Source organism: Tamandua tetradactyla, chromosome 3 (genome assembly GCF_023851605.1).
Source record: "Tamandua tetradactyla isolate mTamTet1 chromosome 3, mTamTet1.pri, whole genome shotgun sequence".
Lineage (NCBI taxonomy): Eukaryota > Metazoa > Chordata > Mammalia > Pilosa > Myrmecophagidae > Tamandua > Tamandua tetradactyla.
Window position 1 is genome coordinate 31,347,942 of NC_135329.1, and position 22,832 is coordinate 31,370,773.

Below are 22,832 nucleotides of genomic sequence, written 5' to 3' on the forward strand. Positions count from 1 at the left end.
CCCAAGTGAGTTAGTACTGGGTGTTTGGCCTATGCAGCTTCTCTAAAATTGTTTGACCTTCCTCTTTTGACTTTTTTTTTGTTGTTTTTTTAACTATTTAATTTTTTATTGTTACATGTTATATATTCACATATCATGTAATCAAGTGTACAATCGGTGGTTCACTATATCATCATATAGCTTTGCATTTATATCACAATTGACTTTTTTTGTGGAAAATAACATATATACAAAAAAGCAATAAATTTCAAAACTTATCACAACAATTTGTTGTAGAACATATTTCAGAGTTTAGTATGGGTTACAATTTCAAAATTTTAGGCTTTTATTTCTAGCTACTCTTAAATACTGGAGACTAAAAGAAATATAATGATTCAGCAATCATATTCTTTTGTTTAACCCTACGTTCTCTGTATAACTCCAACATCACCTTTGGTCTTTTTCCCGCTCTTTAGGGGTAATTGGGCTATGCCCACTCTGAATTCTTTCAGGTCAATAATATGGGATAGGGGGATGGAACTAGTTGATATTCTGGAGTGGCTGGCCCCTCTGTATTTCAGGACTCATCTGGTCCAAGGACCCATCTGGAGGTTGTAGGTTTCTGGAAAGTTTCCCTAATGTATGGAACCTTTGTAGAATCTTCTGTAATGCCCTAGGTGCTTCTTTAGGGTTGGCAGGAATGGTTTTGGTTGAGGGTTGGCAAGCTATGATAGGTAGCAAAGTCTAATTGAAGCTTGCGTAAGAGTGGCCCCCAGAGTAGCCTCTTGACTCTATTTGAACTCTCTCAGCCACTGAGACCTTATTTGTTATGCTTCTTTCCCCCCTTTTGGTTAGGATGGCATTGTTGATCCCACAGTGCCAGGGCCAGGCTCACCCCTGGGTCATCTCCCATACCACCAAGGAAACTTTCACCCAAGGATGTCATGTTCCACATAGTGGGGACGACAATTATTTCACTTGCAGAGTTGGGCTTAGAGAGAGGCCATGTCTGAGCAACAAAGAGGTTCTTTGGAGGTGACTCTTATAAGGGCTTATAATGTGCTACCCACGTGAGCATCACAAAAGCAAGCTTCACGATCAGTCTCTATTGAATTTTTAAAATTTATTTTTAACAATTTTTATTAGAGAAGTTGTAGGTTTATAAAAAAAAATAATGCAGAAAACACAGAGTTTCCATATACTACTTTATTATTGACCCCTTGCATTAGTGTGGTTACATTTGTTGCAACTGATGAAAGAACATTTTTATAATTTTCTGTGATTTACTTCAGGGTTTACTATGTTGTACAGTCCTATGGATTTTTAAAAAATTGTTTTAAGTATCATATATACACCCTAAAATTTCCACTTTTAACCACATTATGAATACATATTTCAGGACTGTTAATTAGGTTCACAGTGTTATGCTATCATCACCATCATCCATTACCAAAACTTTATATAATTCCAAAAAGAAACTGTACAATTTAAGCATTAACTCCTCATTCCTTACCCCTACCCTGGCCATAGGTAACTTGCATTCTAGTTTCTGATTCTATAGATTTGCTTATTCTAATTATTTCATATCAGTGAGACCATATAATATCTGTCTTTCTGTTCCTGGTATTTCACTCAACATGATGTCTTCAAGGTTCATGCATTTTGTCACATATATCAGAACTTCATTTGTTTTATGGATGATAATATTCCATTGTGTGTACATACCACAGTGTGTTTATCCATTCATCAGTTAATGGACTCTTGCTTGCTTCCATGTTTTCACAATTGTGAATAATGCCACTATGAACATTGATGTGCAGATATCTGTTTGAGTCCCTGGTTTTGATTCTTTTGAGTATATACCTATGGTAGAATTGCCAGGTCATATGGTAATTCTGTACTTTCTGAGGAACCATGAACTGTCTTCCACAGTGGCTGCACCATTTTATAATCCCATTGACAATGAACAAGTGTTCTGAACTCTCCAGAAACTCTCCAACACTTATTTTCCTTTTTTTAATAGTAGCAATTCCAATGTGTGTGAAATGATATGTCATTGTAGTTTTGATTTCCATTTCCCTGATGGCTAATGATGTTGAGCCTCTTTTCATGTATTTTTGACCATTTGTATATCTTCGGTGGAGAAATGTCTGTTCAAGCTTTTCACTTACTTTTATGTTGGTTGTTTGTCTTTTCTTAAGATTTGTAGGATTTTGTTATATATTCTTAATTATTGGATATGTAGTTTCCAAATATTTTCTTGCATTGTGTGGGTATTGTTTTCCTTTCATGATAAAATCTTTTGGTGTACAGTATTTAAAATTTTGATGAAATCCCATTTATCTATTTTTTTTTCTTTTGTTGCTTGTGCTTTATGTATAATCTCTAAGAAACCATGGCCTAATACAAGGTCCTGAAGATGTCTCCTAACATTTTCTTCTAGGAGTTTTATAGGTATTTGATACATTTTGATTTGATTTTTGTATATGGTGTGAGATAGGGGTTCCCCTTCATTCTTTCACATATGTACATCCAGTTTACCCAGCACCATTTGTTAAAGAAACTCTTCTTTCCCAATTGAGTGGTCTTTGCCCCCTTGTTGAAAATCATTTGGCCATAAAAGTGATGGTTGATTTCTAAACTCTCTGTGTGATTCCATTGGACCGTATTATCTGGCCTTGTGCCAGTACTATGTGGTTTTGATTACCTTAATTATCTCAACCCATTGCCTTCTTGGCTCCATGGTTTCTTGTGAGAAATCAGCACTTAATTAACTGGTACTCCCTTGTGTATAACATGTTGCTTTTCCCTTGCAGCTTTCAGAAATCTCTCCTTGTCCTTTGCATTTGACAATTTGGTCAGTATGTGACAGGGCATATTTCTTTTCAAGTTTATCCTGTCTGGTGTTCTCTAGGTTTCTTAGATGTGCATATTCACATCTTTTGCCACCTTTGGGAAGTTTTCTGTCATTATTTCTTTGAATATTCCTTCTGCTCCTTTCTCACCATCTTTTCCCTCTGGGACTTTCATAATGAGTGTGTTGGTGCATTTGACGGTATCCCACAGGTGTCTTAGGTTATTTTGGATTTTTTAAATTCTTTTTTTTCTTTCTGGTCCTCACCCTGATTCCTTTCAATTGTTTTCTCTCTGAGTTTATTGATTCTTTCTTCTGCCAGCCCCAATCTACTCCTGAAACCCTCCTGGAAATTTTTCATTTCAGTGATTGCGGTCATCAATTCCAGTAATTCTATTTGGTTCCTTTTTAAAATTCTTATCTCTTTATTGAGATTCTCATTATATTTATGCATTGTTTCCATGATATCCTTTAGTTCTCTGTATTTTCTGTCATCTCCTTGAGTAAATTGAAGATGATTTTTAAAAAAGTCTTTGCCTGGTATGTCCGCAGTTTGGGCTTCTTTTTTAGTGTTTTCTTGGTTTCTATCCCCTTCACTTGGATGACCGTCATTTCCTTTCTATGTTTGTCTGGTAATCTTTTGTTGCACACGGTTCTTTTTAATATTTTAAACTGTTAAGTCTGTTATTTATTCCCTCATCTATCTGTTTCTTGAGTCTGTATCCGGCTAGTGATATGACAAGAGATTTTCTTGAGAGCCAGGACTTGACAAAAGCAAACATACCGGTGATTTTAAAAAAAACTTTTCACATTTTTTGCAAATTGACTTTCTGTTCCTTGTGCTCTCCTTTAGCATTCAGACCTCCTATGAAAAAATTCAGCCCAAGGTGAATGCAAAGTGCAGGGTCTTTTCTGAGCCCGTGTCTTGTCTTGGGCTTGCGTTTGCTAGCAGCCTTAGGAGTCCTAAGCTGCTTTTCTTGGAGGACAAATTCAGGAGTGGAGGGGTGGATAAGCTAGAGAGGAGTTGTCTTAGTCAGTGTTTGCCATCTGGAAGGAGGTCAGGACCCACCAACGGGGCACTGGTCAACTCCACACTGCCCCGAGGGACTGAGACAAGGGCCAGAAGGGTGCCAGGTGCTTCTCCAATAGCTATTTGAAGCTGCATTTTCTTGATTTCTTGCACTTCCCCAGTAAATGCAGCCCTTTAACGGTTTTCCATTGTTTTGAGGAAGGACACTTACAGTCCTTAAGAATCCTTTCCTGCTTTTGCCTGAGGCAGGCTGGGACAGTGGCTGCCAAAGCAGTGATCCGAAGTAGCTAACCAAAAGCAGTTATCAGTCATCAGACTGCACATTCCCAGACCTGGGGAATTAGGTCTTTATATCCTCCCCCTGCACCAGCAAGCTGTGGCAGGAGCTGGGGCTGAGGACTGTGCCATTGCCTACTGCAGGGCTGGGGGCTGGGTGATGAAAGCCATTGTAAGGAGAGTAACATTCACTGGTGTTTACTGTAGTTTACCAGCCTCTTCCTCCCTCTCTTCCCTGGATGCTGCACAATGTTCTGCTAATCTAGAAATATTTCTGGAATTTTGAAATAGTTGACATGGACAATTTCTCCTATTCTGGTGGAGGGCCTAATTCCTGGAGCCTCCTTAGTCCATCTTCCTACAGTTTGCTCCTATTGATTTAAAATTGCAGATTCCCAAACAAAATATTGCATGTGCTGTTTCTAATTTAGGAGAAAACTGACTAAGTCCTCTAGTTATAGCAAGGTACTGCAAGTTCTGTGGTACAGAGCAAAACGATAAGGGGAGGGAGTTAGTCAGTCAGCCTTTGAGGTAAAGAGTGGGCTGTGCACAGAGCACAAGCCAGCATACATACCATGTGGAAATGCCAGCTGGAAAGGTTGTTTGCAGATAGGGTTGGAGCTCAGTGGGGTTAAGTGACCTGCCTTGGTCTGGTCTTTGTTCCTTTCCCTCCCTTCTGTGTGAAGCTCTTTAGATTCCTCACACAGCCACTGGGCCAGAGTGCAGGCCTGCAGTAGTGTGCTGGTTGGATCGAACCTGCAGCCCCTTTCTTTCTTAGACAGAGGCCTGCGCATAGTTCATTATCTTTCTCTCTTCTTGGTGCTTGTACCCCCGGGGACTTATTGTCCACCACTGTCCCTGGTGCTAACCTTAATCATCTCAACAGGCTTCAGTAATTGAATCGTGGGGAGAAAGGGTTAGGTGCTCAAGGTCTAACTTTTCCTTTTCTCCCAGAAGGGCCTCTGTGCTCCTTATGCTAAAAATATACTCCCTCATTGCCCAGCAACCTTCAAGTTCCTCATAGCAATTGTTATTTTCTCACATGTGTGAAGAATTAAGTTTCACCTCATTGGAACATTAAATCAAAATGTGCAGATAACAAGTAGCCATATGGAAAAGATACCTCTCACCAAGGACTATAGGTTTGTGGTCTTTAAAAGTGCTATAAAATTAGAAAATTGGGATGAAAGTAAACCTTTTGTATATCATATAAGCATATTTCTTTTTTACGTGGTGGAAACTGGGGCTTACTATGTCATGGGACCAAATAGATGCAGGCACACATCTTTTTGGAAGTGTATGCAGTTGACATAAACTTGGCTGCATCTGTGGCCAAGGTAGAAATCCATACAGGGAGCAGAAGGAATTTAACATTAGATCACCTATCCTGGGCACCTGCATTTGCCTTTGGATGTTTTACCTACGATTATATCTTCATCTGTCTCCTTCACCATTCTCTGTATGTCTTTCTTAAAATAGAAATTGTCCCTTCTTCCCTGCCCCCCCCCCCACACACTGAATTTCTGCCTGCCCTGGCTGTCCCCTGTGGAAGCCATACTGTTTAACAGGGATAAGTCTATTCTTTGTCCCCATGAGCCTGAAAAGACTATTTGCCCCTTTACAGTACAGGTAGATCAAAGATATTTCTCTTGAATTCTCTGGTTTGCTGTGATGTGCACTGGCCTGAGATAAAATCAGCTTCCATCTCAAATACTGGTGCACTGAAGAGGGTATACATTTGAAAAACAAAACAAAATGGGATTATGGGTGACCTCAGTAAATTAGCATTTGTGCTTTCAACATTTTGACACTAACTTTAGAAAATCACTGTTCTGGTTTTATTTCACAACTTAAGCATTTATTTTTTAAAAATTGGTTTTCTGTATTAGCGTATAAAGAAGTTATTTTATAGTTTTGTTTAATTTAGGAACTTTGAGGTACCTGTTGTTTTTTCATGGCAGTCATTTGAAAGACCCTTTTAAATTCCAGAAGTTGTTAACTGCCTTCTTTGAGAGCAAAAAGTACTTCCTCAACTCTACACTTGGAATCAGCATTTATTTTATTAATCTGTGCTTGTTTTCATTCTAAGAGGATTGCAGTATACTGGGAAATAGAAGAGTTTGGTGAAAAATCATTTCAGAATACAGGGGTTAACTCATTAGAAAGAATTGGCGGTAGACTTAATAGGGATGTCAGGTAATATTCAAGATAGAATGGTTTAATGCAGTGGTATTCATACTATTATAAAGTGGGGGGATCTTTTTCTCAAAGGAAATTGTACTCAGAACCCTATACTTAAAACAGACAGAAGCAGACATGGTGACTGGTGAGGTGGAAGGAGCCTGGGGTCCCAGCTGTGCAACCTGCTCTACCTCTCCCTTCCTTAGGTAATCTTGCACACAGAAATTTGAAAACCACTGTGTTAATACATAAGTTATGTGGATATAGCTATCTTTTAAGTAAATATACGACTTTATAATTTTAGAGGCATGTTAATATACATTATTTTATTTGATCCTGGGGAATAGATAGCAAAGGCGTTATCCGCATTGCCCCATGTTTCATAAAAAGAAACTGAGGATCAGAGAGGTTAAGTAACTTGTCCGATGCCATACAACTAATATGTAAGGCCGCAGATCAGAACGTAGTTCTTCTGACTTTCAGTTTAGTGTTCATTTCATTGAATTGGAGGGTCAGGATTGCATATAGGTGAAATAAAAGGCTCCGATTCTTTGAAGTGGCCAAACTATATCTGGAATGTGTTGTTTAGTGGTGGGTAGTAAACTAGAGGATATCTGGTGTGTGTGTGTGTGTGTGTGTGTGTGTGTGTGTGTGTGTAGCCCTTCACAATATAGACTAAAGGTTACACAGTGGAGATCTCTTTGAGAGTTAATTTGTTGGTGTAAACTGGTTTCTTTAAGTGTACACAATACTGTTTTTTAAAGGAGGGACTTCAAAATCTTAAGGCTTGGTAAGCCTCAGGATCAGTGAGGGGAGAGTGAGAAGATAGGAAGGAGTAAGAGGTGGAACATAAGAACTGCAACTTCAGGGAGCAGCCTTAGGCCCAGGGGACACAGGTAGCCCACCAATTTTCAAAATACAGCGTTTGTTCCCTTTTCAGGATAAAGAATTAGAAGCTTGTTTTTATGTTTCTACTTCTTAAATATGCCAACTTTCTCAATGACGTTTCTTTTATTCAATCAAGTAGGTAATCTGTAGCATAAGAATGTTGTACATTTCCCCATGGGGCTAGATAAAGCTATTTGCATTTTGGATGGACTAAAAGGTTCTAAAACATTTTTTCTCCCCCTCCTGAATCATCTTTGGAAAAAGAGGCTGTTCACCACTGATTAATCTCATAATTTTATCTGGGTAGAAACCAGTCACAAGAAAGTGCCTGTCTTAGTGCAACTATGCTAGCACAGAACTGAGCTCTAAAGGGTCCAGAATTCAGTGAGAGGGATTTGGGTTCAGCTTAACAACAGCAGAGCTGTGTACCGGGGTAGAATGCCTTGAGGTGTGGTGTACTCCCCATCTCGGAAATAGGCAGGCAGAGGCTGGGCACCATCTCTCCTGGACACCAAGGGATTGAGCCCTGCATCGAGTGGTACATTAGATCACTCTGTTCTTTTGAACTCTAGGATTGTATTATTTTTAAGGTTTTCATTAAGCTAGCACATTGGAAAGAGTCATTTGAATTTCTTGTATTTGAATTGATAATGCCGAAGAATGCTTAGATTTGAATTTCTTATGTTTTGCGAATTTCTCACTGCTGCTATTTTGCCAGAAAGAATCTGAGAGCATTATGATCTTAACTGGGCCGTATTTGCTAATATATTTTAGGGACATGTGATCTGTGAATAAAAACAGTGATCTGAATATTGGATGGTAAAACACTATTCTGCAGACCTTTTAATTTTAAAAATGACATTTTAGAGTCTTGGATTAACACAGGTACAGGTAAATGCAACCCCAGGGTAAAAACTAGAGAGGGGATGTGCTCCTTAAGGTTATGTATGTATTGCCCACATCTTTCCATTGGTTTGCATAGTATTTTCATAGATTCTCTATTTTTATTTTTGTGGCAGGTTCAGATTTCAGGCATTTATTCTCAAATGTTTAGCTTTATTTTTCTTTGTCTTTCAGCTTCAGTAACTTGATGGTCTATAATAAATTCATGTTTCAGTGTAATAAAGATCTGACAATACAAGTAAAACAAAGAAACAAACAAATAAACAAAAAAAATGCCCAAGTGAACTCTTCTGTAATGCATATAATTTTCCAATTTATCTATTTTTTAATGTGAATTTGCTTGCAGCAGAAGTGGAGAGCATTTTTCTATCAAAAGTCACTGATACACAAGAAAATGAATCAAGTTCTACTAAGTAAAAAGCAAATTGATTTCTTTATGAGAAATGTTTTCTGCTTTAAAAAATAAGAACACGAAACTTAAAAGTCTTATTTAAATGAATGCTATGATTAAAAATTAAGAGAGATTGAGGAGAAAAATAAACAGGAAGTACGAAATCATAGAGAGGAAAACACATATACACATGCATACACAAAGAGAAATAAAGGAAAAAATGATGACCTAGAATAAGAGACATACAAAATGAAACAGATGCACAAAGATGAATTTTTAAATGTCCTGAAATATCCCATATTCATCTTGCTGATTAGTAGTATGCTATAGAGAACCATAGTCAAGGGTTAGTCACATAAATTTGTGGGCCAAATGACTCACAGATATATCAAGAAGGCCACATTTCCTGGAAGTTTGTCCAGTTTCTGGTCTGGTCCTTCTCTCAATCATCCTGAATTGGAACCTGGGCACATAGTAAGATATTTGGCACCACTTCCTTACAAGCTGCCCCATTCCCCAACCTATCCCTTAGGTCATCAGTTTGTTTGTCCCAGTAGCCTTATAAGATGAGGGTCTGGTTTGGCCCCAGCACCCTGCTCTTGTGTACTGTTGCTGTGTTTCAGGTGCTGCTGAAGACAAGGTTTCTGAGCAGCTGTCCAGGAATCTGCCCTGGGGGCATTTTCTCCCCTGGGCCGGTGGTTGTTTCCCTCATTTTCTGTTTCTTTTCTTCTTATACTTGTAGTAGGGGCTCTGTGACATGAAAAGCAGAAGCATAAGAAGAATGAGAAAGTAGGGGGCACAGACAGATACAGGAGTTAGTTATTCATGGAAAGTCTTAGGTCCTTGTCCTTTGAAAGCACCAGCTTTGGAGAACTCCCCAAATAGAAAATTCAGAGAGAATTGGAACTAAGATTGTCATCTAGTGAACTGAGTAGATGATTGCAGCGGTGCAGATCCACTTGTAGCCTCCTTTGAAGAAGGCACATGTTGCGATGGAAAAGAAAAGCAGCTGAAATACAAGCACACAAAGCAGGAAGTACTTGAACCATGTTGGGGGATCCTGCAGCAAAGGGTCTTTGAACTCCTTGGTATACCAATCCGGCAGGTTTCTCAGCTGGAAACAGATAATGGAGCGATAATTCACAATAAATTTCAGCAACCTTGACTGGAAAGGCTTGGCACTCCTACTGATTTGAAGATGCATCGGAAGGGTCTCTCATTAACCAGTCCCCTTGGCGGTAGATGGTACACTTGGGCTCGCTTTTGTGGTACAAAACTCACATAAAAATTCACTAGCTCTAACTCAGATGTTTCCTGCTCTGTGAGGTTTTCCTCAGCTCTTGCAGCCCCTTCTTTGCACTACCCAGCATTTGTTTGTGAGTCCCTGATAACGTATATCCAGGTATGTGGCCCACTGCCATGAGCAACAATGTCTGACATTTAATAAGTGCTCAGGATGTTTGCTGAGTGGACAAACGTGACATTTCCACCAACATTATCATTTTTTGTAAAGAAATAGATGTGAAAGCCATCTTGATGTGTTCTTACATGATAGCAACTATACGTCAAACTGAGGGCCAGATATCCCTCATATACTGAAATGAATTAAATCCCCTTGCCCATTGGGTGGTGGTATGAATCTAATCTCTGTGGAAATGTGATTTTGAATGCTGGTTTTTTCACACTTTATCATTCATCTCAAATAAGTTCCTTATGAATTCTTTTGTTTTAAACAATCCACTAGTTTTTAGAGCATTTACAGAGTTGTGCAACCTTCACCACAATACATTTTAGAACATTTACATCACTCTAAAAAGAAATCCAATCCCCATTAACAGTGACTTCTTATTTTCCTCCGACTCCCTCCCCCCTTCACCCCCACCCACCTCCAGCCCTAGACAATCACATTCTGTCTCTATGGATCTGGCTGCTTTGGACATTTCACATAAAATGGAATTGTACAATATGCTATCTTTTGTCATGGCTTATTTCACTTAGCATAAAGTTTTCTGTGCTTATCTATGTGGCAACATGTTTCACAAGTTCATTCCTTTTTATTGCCAAGTAATATTCCATTTAAGTATACACTAATATGTATTTTTAATCTACCCAACAGTTTGTGGACATTGGATTATTTTCACCATGAACAATGCTGCTACGTATAAGTTTTTGTGTATTTTCAGTTCTCTTGGGTATAACTAGGAGTGAAATTAATGGATCATATAGTAATTCTAGGTTTAACCATTTGTGGAACTGCCAGACTGTTTTCCTAAGATGCTGTACCATTTTACATTCCCACCAGCAGTGTATGAGGGCTCCAGTTTCTCCACATCCTTACCAATTACTTGTTCTTATGCAAATTTTTGATTATAGCAAACCTTATGGGTATGAAGTAGTATCTTGTTTTTTGCATTTGCAGTTTTGCATTTGGTATCTCAGTTTTTGCATTTGGTTTTAATCTGCATTTTCCTCATGCCTAATGATGTGGATCATCTTATCATATGCTTTTTGTCCATTTTGTAGCTCTCCTTTGGAGAAATGTCTATCTAGATCCTTTGCCCAATTTTAAATTTGGGTTGTCTTTTTATTATTGAGTTGTAAAAGTTCTTTATATACCATACATAAAAGTCCCTTATCAAGTATATAATTTGCAAAAATTTTCATCCATTCTATATTTTACTTTTTTGACAGTGTCCTCTGGTGCACAAAAATTTTACATGATAATGATGTCCAGTTTTTCTATTTGTTCTTGTGTTGCTCATGCTTTTGGTATCATATCTAAGAAACCATTGCCTAATCCAAGTTCACAAAGATTTATGTCTATGCTTTATTCTAAGAGTTTTATATATATAATTTTGAAATTTTGAATTTTCATGTGAATTTTAGATACAAGTTGTCAGTTTCTGCAAAAAAAAAAAAAAATGTAGTTGAGGTTTTGATAGGTGAAGCATTTTTTATATAAATGTTTATGTGTGCGTTATCTCCCAGCAAATACTGTTAAATGCTGGTAGGAGGCAGCTGTGCCTTATGCTTCTTTTTATGGTCTGTGATAGCCAGGACTGTGCTGGGCACATAGAGAGTTGACATGCATTGTGGGAAAAGTACTGCTAAGTCTGGGAGACTTGGGCTTCAATCTCAGCTGGGCCACTTAGCAACTATGTGATCTTGTGGAAGTGACTCAACCTTGGTTTTCTCATTTATAAAATGGGGAGAACACTACAGGTCCCAGGGGGCAGTGGTGAGCATCAGGCCAATATGTTCAAGTTCCCTCCTTGATGAGTCCCTGGGCTTCAAACCTCTTTGTTCTCAGAGCAGTATTTTGGGCCTGGGTATGGGTTCTGGCAGCTAAATTGCTGGTTCACAGAGTTGTCCTCTGAAGTCCAGCCTTGAATCAAAGAGGTTCGGGACCCCAGAAAAGTAAAGAATGGGTAGGCTGATTGCTGCCAGGTACAGACTTGGGTTCAACAACAGTGTTGGAAAAGGATCGTTTCAGGACCTCATGCTAAGTTCTAGTGTTGGGCTGGAGACTTTTCAAAGCCTGTGCCCTTTGCCCTAGGCTGGGCTATAGCTCCTGCAGCCCCGTTAGGCCTGGTAACAAGGAACTCAGGGCCCAAGGCATTGTGGCTTGTCGCTTCGTACCTCTTTGTCTACATAGAACAGTGAAAATCAGGTTGGCATGAGAAGGATGTGCTGTCCATTAGCCCTCTCCCCTATTCCAGCCAAACCCTCGCATGCCAAAAATCCAGCCCTAGAGAGAAAGCCTGTGCTTTGGGATCAGGAGAGGTGTCCTGCCTGTTGCAGCTGCATGGTGTGATGAATGGGCAACCTGTCCTGAGGACTGTGCCCTTCAGGGAGGCTGCATGGATTTGGACAGGGAGCTTGGGAATTGGCATGGGTCCTTGATTAGGGTCTTGGGTGGCACCATCTTGGGATGGTGCTCGTTCTTCTTCTCAGTCTGGGTTCTGAAAGCTTTTTTTTAATCTTCTAGCTCAGAGCCAGAGGGCGTCTAGGAGACCTTTGATTCCTACCCTTTCTGTCTATGCGATAAGCTGGGCCTGGGGAAGTTCTCACAGCGAGCCTGTGGAAGGACTTGGCGGAGAAACGTGATGGTGCTCTCTCTATGCTATGTGGCCAACTCAACCCTTTAGCATTGTCCTGCTTAAACTCTTGGTTTAAATGTTGCAATTGGACAATATCCTATGATTCTTTTATTTTTTTAACTCCAAAGTTATATTCCTCAATGGAAGGAGATTCATTTCATGTTATTAAAGGGAGGGCTTTTTGTAAAAGTTACACATGGCTGGATTCTCTCCCAGCCAGGATGAGTAGTCATGCTCCTGTCTGTGGGTCTGTGGGGATGTCTGCTCACCTGAGAATTGGGGCTACAGAGTCTGTAGTTCATGGCTGGGTGCATACTCAGAATGATACATGCTCCCTTCAGGGAAAGGGCCAAATTGACACAGTTTTCTATATTGATTTGGGTTTTGAAGGAAGCTTTAACTCTTTTAGGTAGATAGGGAAATTCTTTCTTTTTCTTTTAGGAAAGGACAAGAAGGAAGATGCTAGCAATTCAAGACCCTATTTCTGTCACCCCTACCCATTTTTCTTTAAACTCAGTTGCACATAATATAAAGGTGGATTCCTATCACTCTCCTAGGACTATAATTAATTCTGGTTTACTTCAATTTGAGTATTAAAAAAATGAAAACTTTATTCAAATTAAATAAAACATTTATGATTTATATATATATATATACTTAATTTTGGAGGGGGGAAGAACTTTCTAAGGACAAACCAGAAGCCATAAAGGAAAATGATAACATTAAGTAAATATGGAAACTCTTCATGTGGGAAATATGTCATAGTAATTTCTGTAAAAATTGGAAAAGCTATTTGCTACACATATGATATTTTGAGGGTTGATTTGGTTCATATGTAAAGAGAACTTATAAATCAATAAGAAAATGACAATGAATCCAGTGTAAAAGAGGGCAAAAGATGTGAACCTACAGTTCAGAGAAAAAAAATGAAAATAAACATTAGACATAAGTAAAGATGCTAAACTTCACTAATGTTAAAGAAATTAAAATGAAAACTGCAAAAAGAAAACATTTTTCACATTACAGATTGACAAGTGTCAGTCTGAAGAAATGCGAACTCTTATGCGGTAGTTGAGAGTATAAAGTAGTACTGTTTTAAAGAACAATTGGCAATACCTAAAGTATGTAAAAATGTATGTATTCTTTGTCCCAGTAACTTAGTATCTAGAAATTTATATAAATTACAAGTGTAAGAGTACGAAGATGTTCATTGTTACTTTACTTCAGATAGGAAAATTTTGGAGGCCAAATTGGCCTCTCTCTGTGTTCCAGTTTGCAAGCTGCCAGAATGCAGTCCATTAGTAATGGATCAGCTTTTAAAAAGGGAATTTATTAAGTTGCAAGTTTTCAGTTCTAAGGCTGTGAAAATGTCCAAATTAAGGCATCAACAAGAGGTTACCTTCACTCAAGAAAGGCTTATGAAGTTCAGGGTTTCTCTCTCAGCTGGAAGGGCATATGGGGAAGTCTGCTAGCTTCCTGTCCTGGCTTCTTGTTTCAAGACGTCCCCTTGGGGCATTTTCCTTCTTCATCTCCAAAGGTCTCTGGCTGTGTGGACTCTTAAGCTTTTTTCAAAATGGTTCCCTCTCAAAGAGCTCCAGTAAGCAACCCCACCTTGAATGGGTGGAGACACGTCTCCATGGAAACCATCCAGTCAAAAGTTACCACCTACACAGTTAGGTGAGTTTCAGCTTCATGGAAACAATAAAAAAACTCCTACCCAGCAACATTGAATGAGGATTAAAGAACGTGGCTTTTCTGGGGTATATAACAGATTAAAGTCAGCACATTCTGCTTCTGCTCAGCCTCCTTCAATGGTATCAGGGCCACGGAACAAAGGACAAGTCCACTTCCCTGGTTGTCTCAGGCTCTGAGCTAAGAAGCTAAGGTACCCTGGCTGGGCACCCCTGAACACAATGCTGTCCAGCCCCTCGTTCTCTAGGCTGGAGTTGACACCAGCCTTACTGCACTGCCTAGCTCCTGTTATGGGTTTCTCAGCTGAACTGTGGAATTTGTGGATGGAGGTTGTTGTCTCATCCATCTCTTAAACACTCCTCCCCCATCCTACCATCTGGTACAGTGCCACATCCATGGTGGGTGCTCAGAACACGTTTTACTTGTAGAATAAAATCAGTAAGTTTAAAAGCCAACTGAGTTGAACAAGTAGCTTCAAATATAACTGACATTATTCTCTGAAGCCCTGAAGTCCTTGTAGTGTATCCTGTTTAGACATCATATTCTAATGAAGGGAGTTGGGAACCCCTATCAGGTAACTCTGCAAATTAGGGTTCTTCAGGGCTTTGTGGCTCCCCCAATGACCACCCCACCCCCCCACAGCCCAACTCCCAAGAGCTAGAAGACAGCAGCTTTGGAAGCTTCTTCTGAGTTAGTCTCTCTCTCTCTTTTTTTTTTAAACAATTTTATTCGTACATCATACACTCTATCCAAAGTGTATGGTATAATTGTATAGTTATGCATTCATCATCACAATTAATTTGAGAACATCCTCATTGCTCTGAAGAAAAATTCCGATACCCCATATACCTCCCTATTGTTGACACTTAGCTTTGGTATAGTACCTTTGTTACATCTGGTAAAAAGAAATTACAATCTTAACTGTTATTATAGTCCTTAGTTCGCATTAATTGTATTTTTCTCATATATCACCCTATTATGAACTCCTTGTAATAGTGACATATTTTTGTTCTGGTTCATGTAAGAAGTTTCTTGTATTTGTGAAATTAACACAGACATTGCCCACAACAGGTTTTACTGTGTTATAGAGTCTCATGTTTTATCCTTTAGCTTTCCTTCTAGTGACATACATGACCCTAAACTTCCCCTTTCAACCATATGCCCGCTCAGCGCTGTAAATTACACATACAGTATTGAGCTACTGTCATCTCTATCCATTTCCAAACATTTTCAATCAAGCTTATAAAAATTCTGTACACCTTAAGCATTATCTGCACATTCCTTACCCTCTTTCTGTCTCCTGATATCCTGTACTCTAGATCTTAATTCCCAGAGTTTGCTCATTATAATTAGTTCATATTAGTGGGACCGTCGATATTGTCCTTTGTGTCTGGCTTATTTTGCTCAACATAATGTCCTCAAGATTCATCCATGAATAATGCTGCTATGAACATTGGTGTGCAAATATTTGTTTGCTTCTCTGCTTTTGGTTCTTCTGAGTATATGCCTAGTAATGGGATTGCTGGATCCTATGGCAGAATATACTTAGCTTCATGAGGATTCTCCAAACTGTCTTTCAAAGTGGTTGCACCATTCTACATTCCCACCAGTGATAACTGAGTATTCCTGTTTCTCTTCATCCTCTTAGCACTTGTAGTTTTTTTGTTAATGGGCATTCTAGTAGGTGTGAAAAAATGTGTCATTGTGGTTTTGATTTGCATTTCCTGAATAGCTAGTGATGCCGAGCATCTTTTCATGTGCTTTTTAAGCCTTTGGTATTTCCTCTTTGGAAAAGTGTCTATTTGAGCCTTTTACCCATTTCTTCCAGGAGTTTTATAGTCTTGGTACTTATATATGGGTCTCTGATTCACTTTGAATTAATTTTTGTACACAATCTCAGATAGGGGTCCTCTTTCATTCTTTTGGGTGTGGATATCCAGTTCTCCCAGAACCATTTGTTGAAGAGATTCTTCTGTCCTACTTGAGTAGACCTAGCTACCTTATCAGAAATAAATTTGACCATAGATGTGAGGGTCTGTTTCTGAATTCTCAATTTGATTCCATTGGTCAGTATATCTATCTGTATGCCAGAATCATGCTGTTTTGACCACTGTAGCTTTGTAATATGCATTCAAGTCAGGAAGTGTGAGTCCTCCAACTTTGTTTTTCTTTCTCAAGATGTTTTTGGCTGTTTGGGGTCCCTTGTTCTTCTAAATAAATTTAAAAAATTTTTTTTACGTGTGTTTTATTGAGACACCTCCACACACCATACAATTCATCCAAAGTGTATATAGTCAATGGTTCACAGTATCATCACATAGCTGTGTATTCATCCTGTGGTCATTTTAAGAACATCTGTGTTACTCCAGAAAACGAAATTAAAAAAGAAAACCTGAACATCCCATACACCTTTTCCCTCCCTCTTATTGACCACTAGTATTGCACTCTACCCAATTTTAAGATTTTGGTGAACTTATTTATTAGCTTTAGTAGTTTTGTAGATTTTTTGGGACTTTCTAAATATAGGATCATGTCATGCACAAACAGTGAAAGTCCTCATGAATTCTTAACACTCTCAATTCTAATTTTTTTCTTTTAGGAGGCTGGTAGTATATTGGTGGAAGAATAAACTCTGCCTTAAACCACAAACGATAAACTCTTAGATTATAGCAAGGCCTGAGAGTGGTCTTGGTTTTAACTTGGGCCCCAGAACTGTAATTACCCTGCCAAATAGAAAGATGGAGACCCATGTTGGCATGGCTAGAGGCAGAGGAAGAAAGCAGTAGGGTTGAGGTTACCTGTTTGTGCTTTTGTAAGAGCCCGCCCCCTGGGCTCACTGCTCTGCCTGTACTACAGCAGCTGTCTCACATGAAACCTCCTGCAAGTAATGTTCCCTGACTCACCTGCCTTTTAAAGCTAAATAACTAAGTCTTGATATGATGATAAATTAATTCAGGCCCAAGAGAAGGACTTAGCTTACAATAGAAAATCCAAGGATAATGTTAATTTTTTAAAGCCATTGACCTTGTTGAGATTGGTCACATTCCCTATGAACAGATGTGCTCAAGAAATAACATCAGGGTGATGCTGATTCATCTGTCAAATATATCAATGCTCATTCCAAGCACCAAACTCTTTTATTATTGTGGCTTTATAGGGCATTTCATTGCTAATAATCTACTCCTTATTCCTCTTCTATTTCTTGAGTTTCTTAGATATTCTCACTCATCTGTTCGATGATACTTAGAATCATTTTGACAAGTCTCCCCCAAACATTTCTACTGGGATTTTGTTTGGAATGGCGTTCAGCTTACCAATTAATTTGGGAGAAATTGACATATTCACAATAGTCTTTCAGTGAGATCTTTCAAATCTCATTTCATGTCTCTCACTAATGGTATTATTATTATTTTTTAAAATATTGTGGTAACATATAATGTTAATTTTTAGTCAACAGATAAAGGGTCACTATTATGAAACAGACAGCTTTAAGCAAATATCAAGAAACAAACATTATGTTGGCATAATGTTAATTTCAGAAAAGCTCTGGCTACATAACCATTTATTGACAAACTTGACTGAAATTTAAATTCATGGCAATATGGTTTTCTTCCTTCTAAGCACTTTTCAGGACAGTAATGTGGTAGAAAATATTAATAAAGATTAAGTACTATACCTCTCTGAGTATCTATTTCCTCATCTATAAAATGAGCAACTTGGACTAAATGTTTTTTAAGGTCATTTTTCTTTTCAAGGTTTACATTAAAAAAAATACTAGAGGAAACTACCTACTTTAAGAAACTTACCGTACTCTACAATACAGTGAACTCTTTAACTATGGGCTACAGTTAATAGTACAGTTATAAAGCTGTGCTTTCATCAAATGTACCGTACCAATGCAAAGTGTTAAAAATAATATATGGGAATCCTGTATTTTATGCATAATTATTCTGTGAATCCACAACTTCTCTAATCACAAAAAAGTTTGCAGGCCAGAAATGGGATGGGAAGGTGCGGAGTAGGCCATAGAATTTTAAAAACATTCCGGCCCCCTTGAACAATTAATTTTTATTCAATTTGTATACAATCTCTCAGATCCACCTATAATTCAAGGGAGACTCATACAGCACTGTGAGTTCTAAGGGCTACAGGCTGAGATTATTAGCAAAAATTTAAAATCAAATCAGCCAGCACTCATAGTAACCAATTAGAACCCAACCACCTGCCCGTAGTTGCAGAACTGCCACCTGATGCCAGGACCTAGCCTTGGATTAAGCAGGTGGAACAGAAAGCGTAGGCTCTGTGAGCAGAGTGCCTGGCTCTGGGCAGATCTTTCATCTCACTAAGCTTGTTTCTCCCCCTGTGAAGCAGGGCTAGTAATAGTACCTACCTCACTGTTGGTAAGATTCAATGACTCAATACATGTACAGTTTTTAGCACAATACCTAGCATGTAGAAAATGTTAACATGACTTACTTGAATATAGTTAATAGATATTTTGAGGTGGTCAGGTTTAATTCTGTTAAAAATCTCATCAGGCAACTGGTCAATACAAATTTATTCTTATTGGTTAAGATCAAATAAAGGCTAAAACTGTTGCCATTTATACCGGACTAATATTTGACTCAACTCACTATTGTTAGCCATTAAAAAATTTGCCTGGCTTGCATGCATTGCATTTCTAAACCAGCCGTTGCTAATGAACAATCTTGCATTTCTCTAATTTAGAATGAGAACAAAGACTGATTCCAGATTTAGATGCTCACCTGTTTTTCCTTTGGCACTGTTTTATCACAAGCAATGCCATGCAGCTGCAAATGACACTTCGCATCCTCTTTTCCAAACTACGTTTTCTTAATGTTTCATAATGAAGTTACAGTTTCTCCAAGTGTTGATTTGGCTCAAACCAAGAAAAAGATTTAATTTGCAGAATTTAGCCTGACCTCTAGGAGATCTCCCCAGTCTTTTAAGTTCCTTTATTCCTGTTATTTAGGAAAGAAAAGATAACAGATGTTACAGTTCAATGTTTTTCAATGAATCTGAAAGTAACTCGTAAGGAGACCATTGCTACCCACCCCAGAGCAAGAAGAGCAAGTAGAGGCATGAGCCTTCCAGGTCTGGATGCTCCCAGTGCTGCTAATTTCATCAAACGTCATCATCAACACATGCACCCACATGCACACATGTACATATGCACACACACAGGATTTCTGGCCAGGTCCTGCCAGCACTGGCTCTTGGCCTTTTACTGTAAGTCAACATTAAAAAATAAACCTGATAGAGGATCGTATGGTAGCCCATGACAAACTCTGGAATCTGTCATGTAACCATGTGTCGAAGAGTGCTTTGAAAAGTATTGCTTTTTTATTTCTTTGCTTTGTATATATGTTACACTATACAATAAAAAAGTTAAAAAAATGTGAAAAGGAAAAAAATAAACCTGAGACAATGTCACCAAATCAGATACATATGTTTAAATGGGATCGTTATGATGCTGGGCACATTTTAAATTGTATTTTGTGAGGTGAGCAAGGATTTATGGGAATGGCACATTCAGAAAGGAAGAAGAAACCAACAGCTGTTAAATCTGGACGGCTACTTAGGGTAGCAACCTGATTACCAAGTGTTAAAGGGATCCATAGCATCCGATTATAAACACGCACTCTGAGCTTGTTGGGCATGCAGGTTTGGGAGACCATAGACCTGACATCACTTGGCTCTTGTTTCTTCAGGGCAGCTGATGGCTGGTGCAGAACTGTGACTTTCCCTTTATAAGGAGGATGCACTCCCTGTCCTGAGTGGCCCTAAGTACAGAGCTATGACTCCCCCTTTACAAGGAGGATGTGCTCTCTGGCTTGAGTGGCCCTGAGTACAGAGCTGTGACTTTCCCTTTTTAAAGGAATATGTACTCTCTGGCCTGTGTGGCCCTGAGGATAGAGCTGTGATGTGCCCTTTGCAAAGAGGATGTGCTCCCTGGCCCTGTGTGGTAGGCTGAATATTGGCCCCCAAAGAGGTCCAGGTCCTACTTCCCAGAACCTGAGACTATTGCTTTATATGGCAAAAGGGACTTTGCAGGTGTAAATAAGGGTCTCAAGATGGGAAGAGTCACCTGTATTATCCAGGTGGACCTTAAATGTACTCACGAATGTCCTTGTAAAAGGGAGGCAGAGGGAGACCTGACTACAGAAAAGAAGGCAGGGTGAGGATAAAAGCAGACTTAGGCTTATACAGCCCCAAGCTGGCAACCACTAGAATTTGGGGGAGGCAAGGAAAGTTTTTTCCAGTGGAGCCTCCAAGTAGAAGCAGCCCTGCCGGTACTACGATCTTAGCCCTGGGGGACTCATGTTGGACCTCTGACCTACAGAACTGTGAGAGGATGAATTTGTTTTAAGCCACTAAGTTTATGGTAACTTGTGACAGCAGCAATTGGAAATTAATATGCCCTGTACATGTTTGAGACTGTAGCTTAGCCCAGTTCCTACTTTACATAGCCCAAGACACTGAGCTAATTCTTGGACGAACTAAGTCCTTAGACTGCAAGTCTGGTGCTTTTGCTGCACACCATCTGTGCCCTTCTGGGGAAAGCAGAGTAAGAGGTCTTCCCACTCATGCTTGACTCTAGAGGCAAATAAAACGGATGCAGAGATCTGTAGCTCTTAATTGTCTTGGGAGAGTTAGAACCTTGGAAAAGTTCCTGAAGGCTATAGATCCTCTTCCTTGAAAACACAAGGTGCACACAATTATGCAGATGCTATTGGGGGTTCATAGAAAACAGGTTAAAAATCCCTGCTCTGTAAAGAAAAGGCAATTAAGGAGGAGAAAGGCAAAAATCAAATGTTTAGGTAGACAAATCAAGTTTACCCAAAGTTCAACAGAAAGGTTGGAGAAGCACAGGATTGAGGACAGGAATTTCATGGAAGAAGGTCGCAGGGTCCAGATAAGAAAAGACCAGGAAAACTAAAACTAGCTCTGAAGAGGGGAAAAAAATCATTAAAGCAAAGCTTGGGGTAAAGAAAGCATTCTACTAACCAACCAGGAAATGGGGCTTTTCACCTTTATTTCTACCCTGGTGTCCATTTTGCTTGAACCCATTTGAAAGGATGCCAGTTGGCTTCTGAACTCTGAAAGTGTTGGGATCCCCAACTGGAAGCAGTGGCCATCTGTGAATGCCCAAGCAGCAAGACCAAGGTGCTAAGCCTTTAGATGAGTCTAATTAATATGGGTTATTTCTCTTCTATTTGACTGGGATTTTAAAGCTCTCCCTCCAAACCACAACTTTTAAAACCCAACACGTAAAAAACATAAACCAAAACCAAAAAACAACACGTGGCTTCCCAGACCATACTCACCCCCCAAAAAAACAAAGAAACAGAAACCCAACACGTGGCTTAGATACAGTTCCATCCAGGTTACTTCCCTCGACCACTAACACCTAGCTTGGAGGTGGTGTGTGGGAGCCTTAATCATACCCAGGGAAGACCTGATTGCAAAACGAACTTAGTCTTTGTCCTTGCAGATTGGGAAGGGGTTTGGAATAGAGAAGGAACAAGCCCAAGGAAGATGCCAATCTGAAGAGTAAGGAAGGAGTGGGAGCACAGGCAGGACCCGAGGAAAGGCGGGGGCAGATCTGGAAGCCTGAGTGGATGAGGTAAGGGGGGCGAGGGCACAGCGGCAGCACCGCTGGAGCCTCAAACTCGGCTGTGGGCGGGTCAGGACCAACCAGCACACCTCTCCTTGACCAGGTAGAGTTCGTGCAACAGCAACACCTTTAGGTCCATGAGGAGGGTGGTGGGAATGTGGCAGAGGAGCTAGCAGCCCAGCAGCCACTCCAGGCTGTGCCTGAAGCCCAGTACCCCCATCATCTGGGACTACAGGACTATGATCTTTTTAATGTCTCACTTCATATTCTGCTATGATTGAAAGAAGGCATTGAATACAACTTCTGAGTGCAATAAACTTTACCTTGGCTATTTGATATCTTTTATAAAGGCTCTGCCAAAGTTAGTTGCAATGATATAACAGTGACATAAAAAAGTGACATTTACAATGCAGAACTTCCTTTTTGCATAGTTTTTGAAATTATTTTGAGTAAGCTTTGGAAAATACAAAGTCATGTTCTCACTTTAAAAATTTTAACTAAAAAATGAACATTTTAGGGAACAAAGGGAATACCTTTCCTTTCTTGAGCCCCACTATAATCTTTTATTTTGCTTTTCTTTCCTACAAATTCGAGAATTTTGTCACACGGATTGAGAGGTGGAGTATTTTGCTAGGACATGCTTTGACTCCCTTCCACCTTAAATAAAGAAATCACTCAATTTATAAGGATTATATAAAAGGAACATACCCTTTTCCATAATCTTGTTTTGTCCTTTCATGGAAAAGAGGCACTGGAATGTGCTTGTTTGCTACGTTTCCTGTACGTACATATTTATCCATCATATTATCTGAAATCAACTGAAGAGGGAATGCTTAGAAGAAAAAAAAGGCAGGCTAATACAAGTTAAAAGTAAGATGCTTGCATCTTAATTTTAAGAG

At 39.3% G+C, this 22,832-nt stretch overlaps 1 protein-coding gene and 1 pseudogene across 3 annotated transcripts in view; one reads left to right on the forward strand and one right to left on the reverse strand.

Moving 5' to 3' along the window:
* The window catches only part of MSRA (methionine sulfoxide reductase A), a 559,731-nt gene that overhangs the window by 121,460 nt on the left and 415,439 nt on the right, over positions 1–22,832 (forward strand). The gene's annotated exons all lie outside the window — the stretch shown is intronic.
* Positions 9,211–22,153, reverse strand: LOC143677211 (sigma intracellular receptor 2-like; annotated as a pseudogene).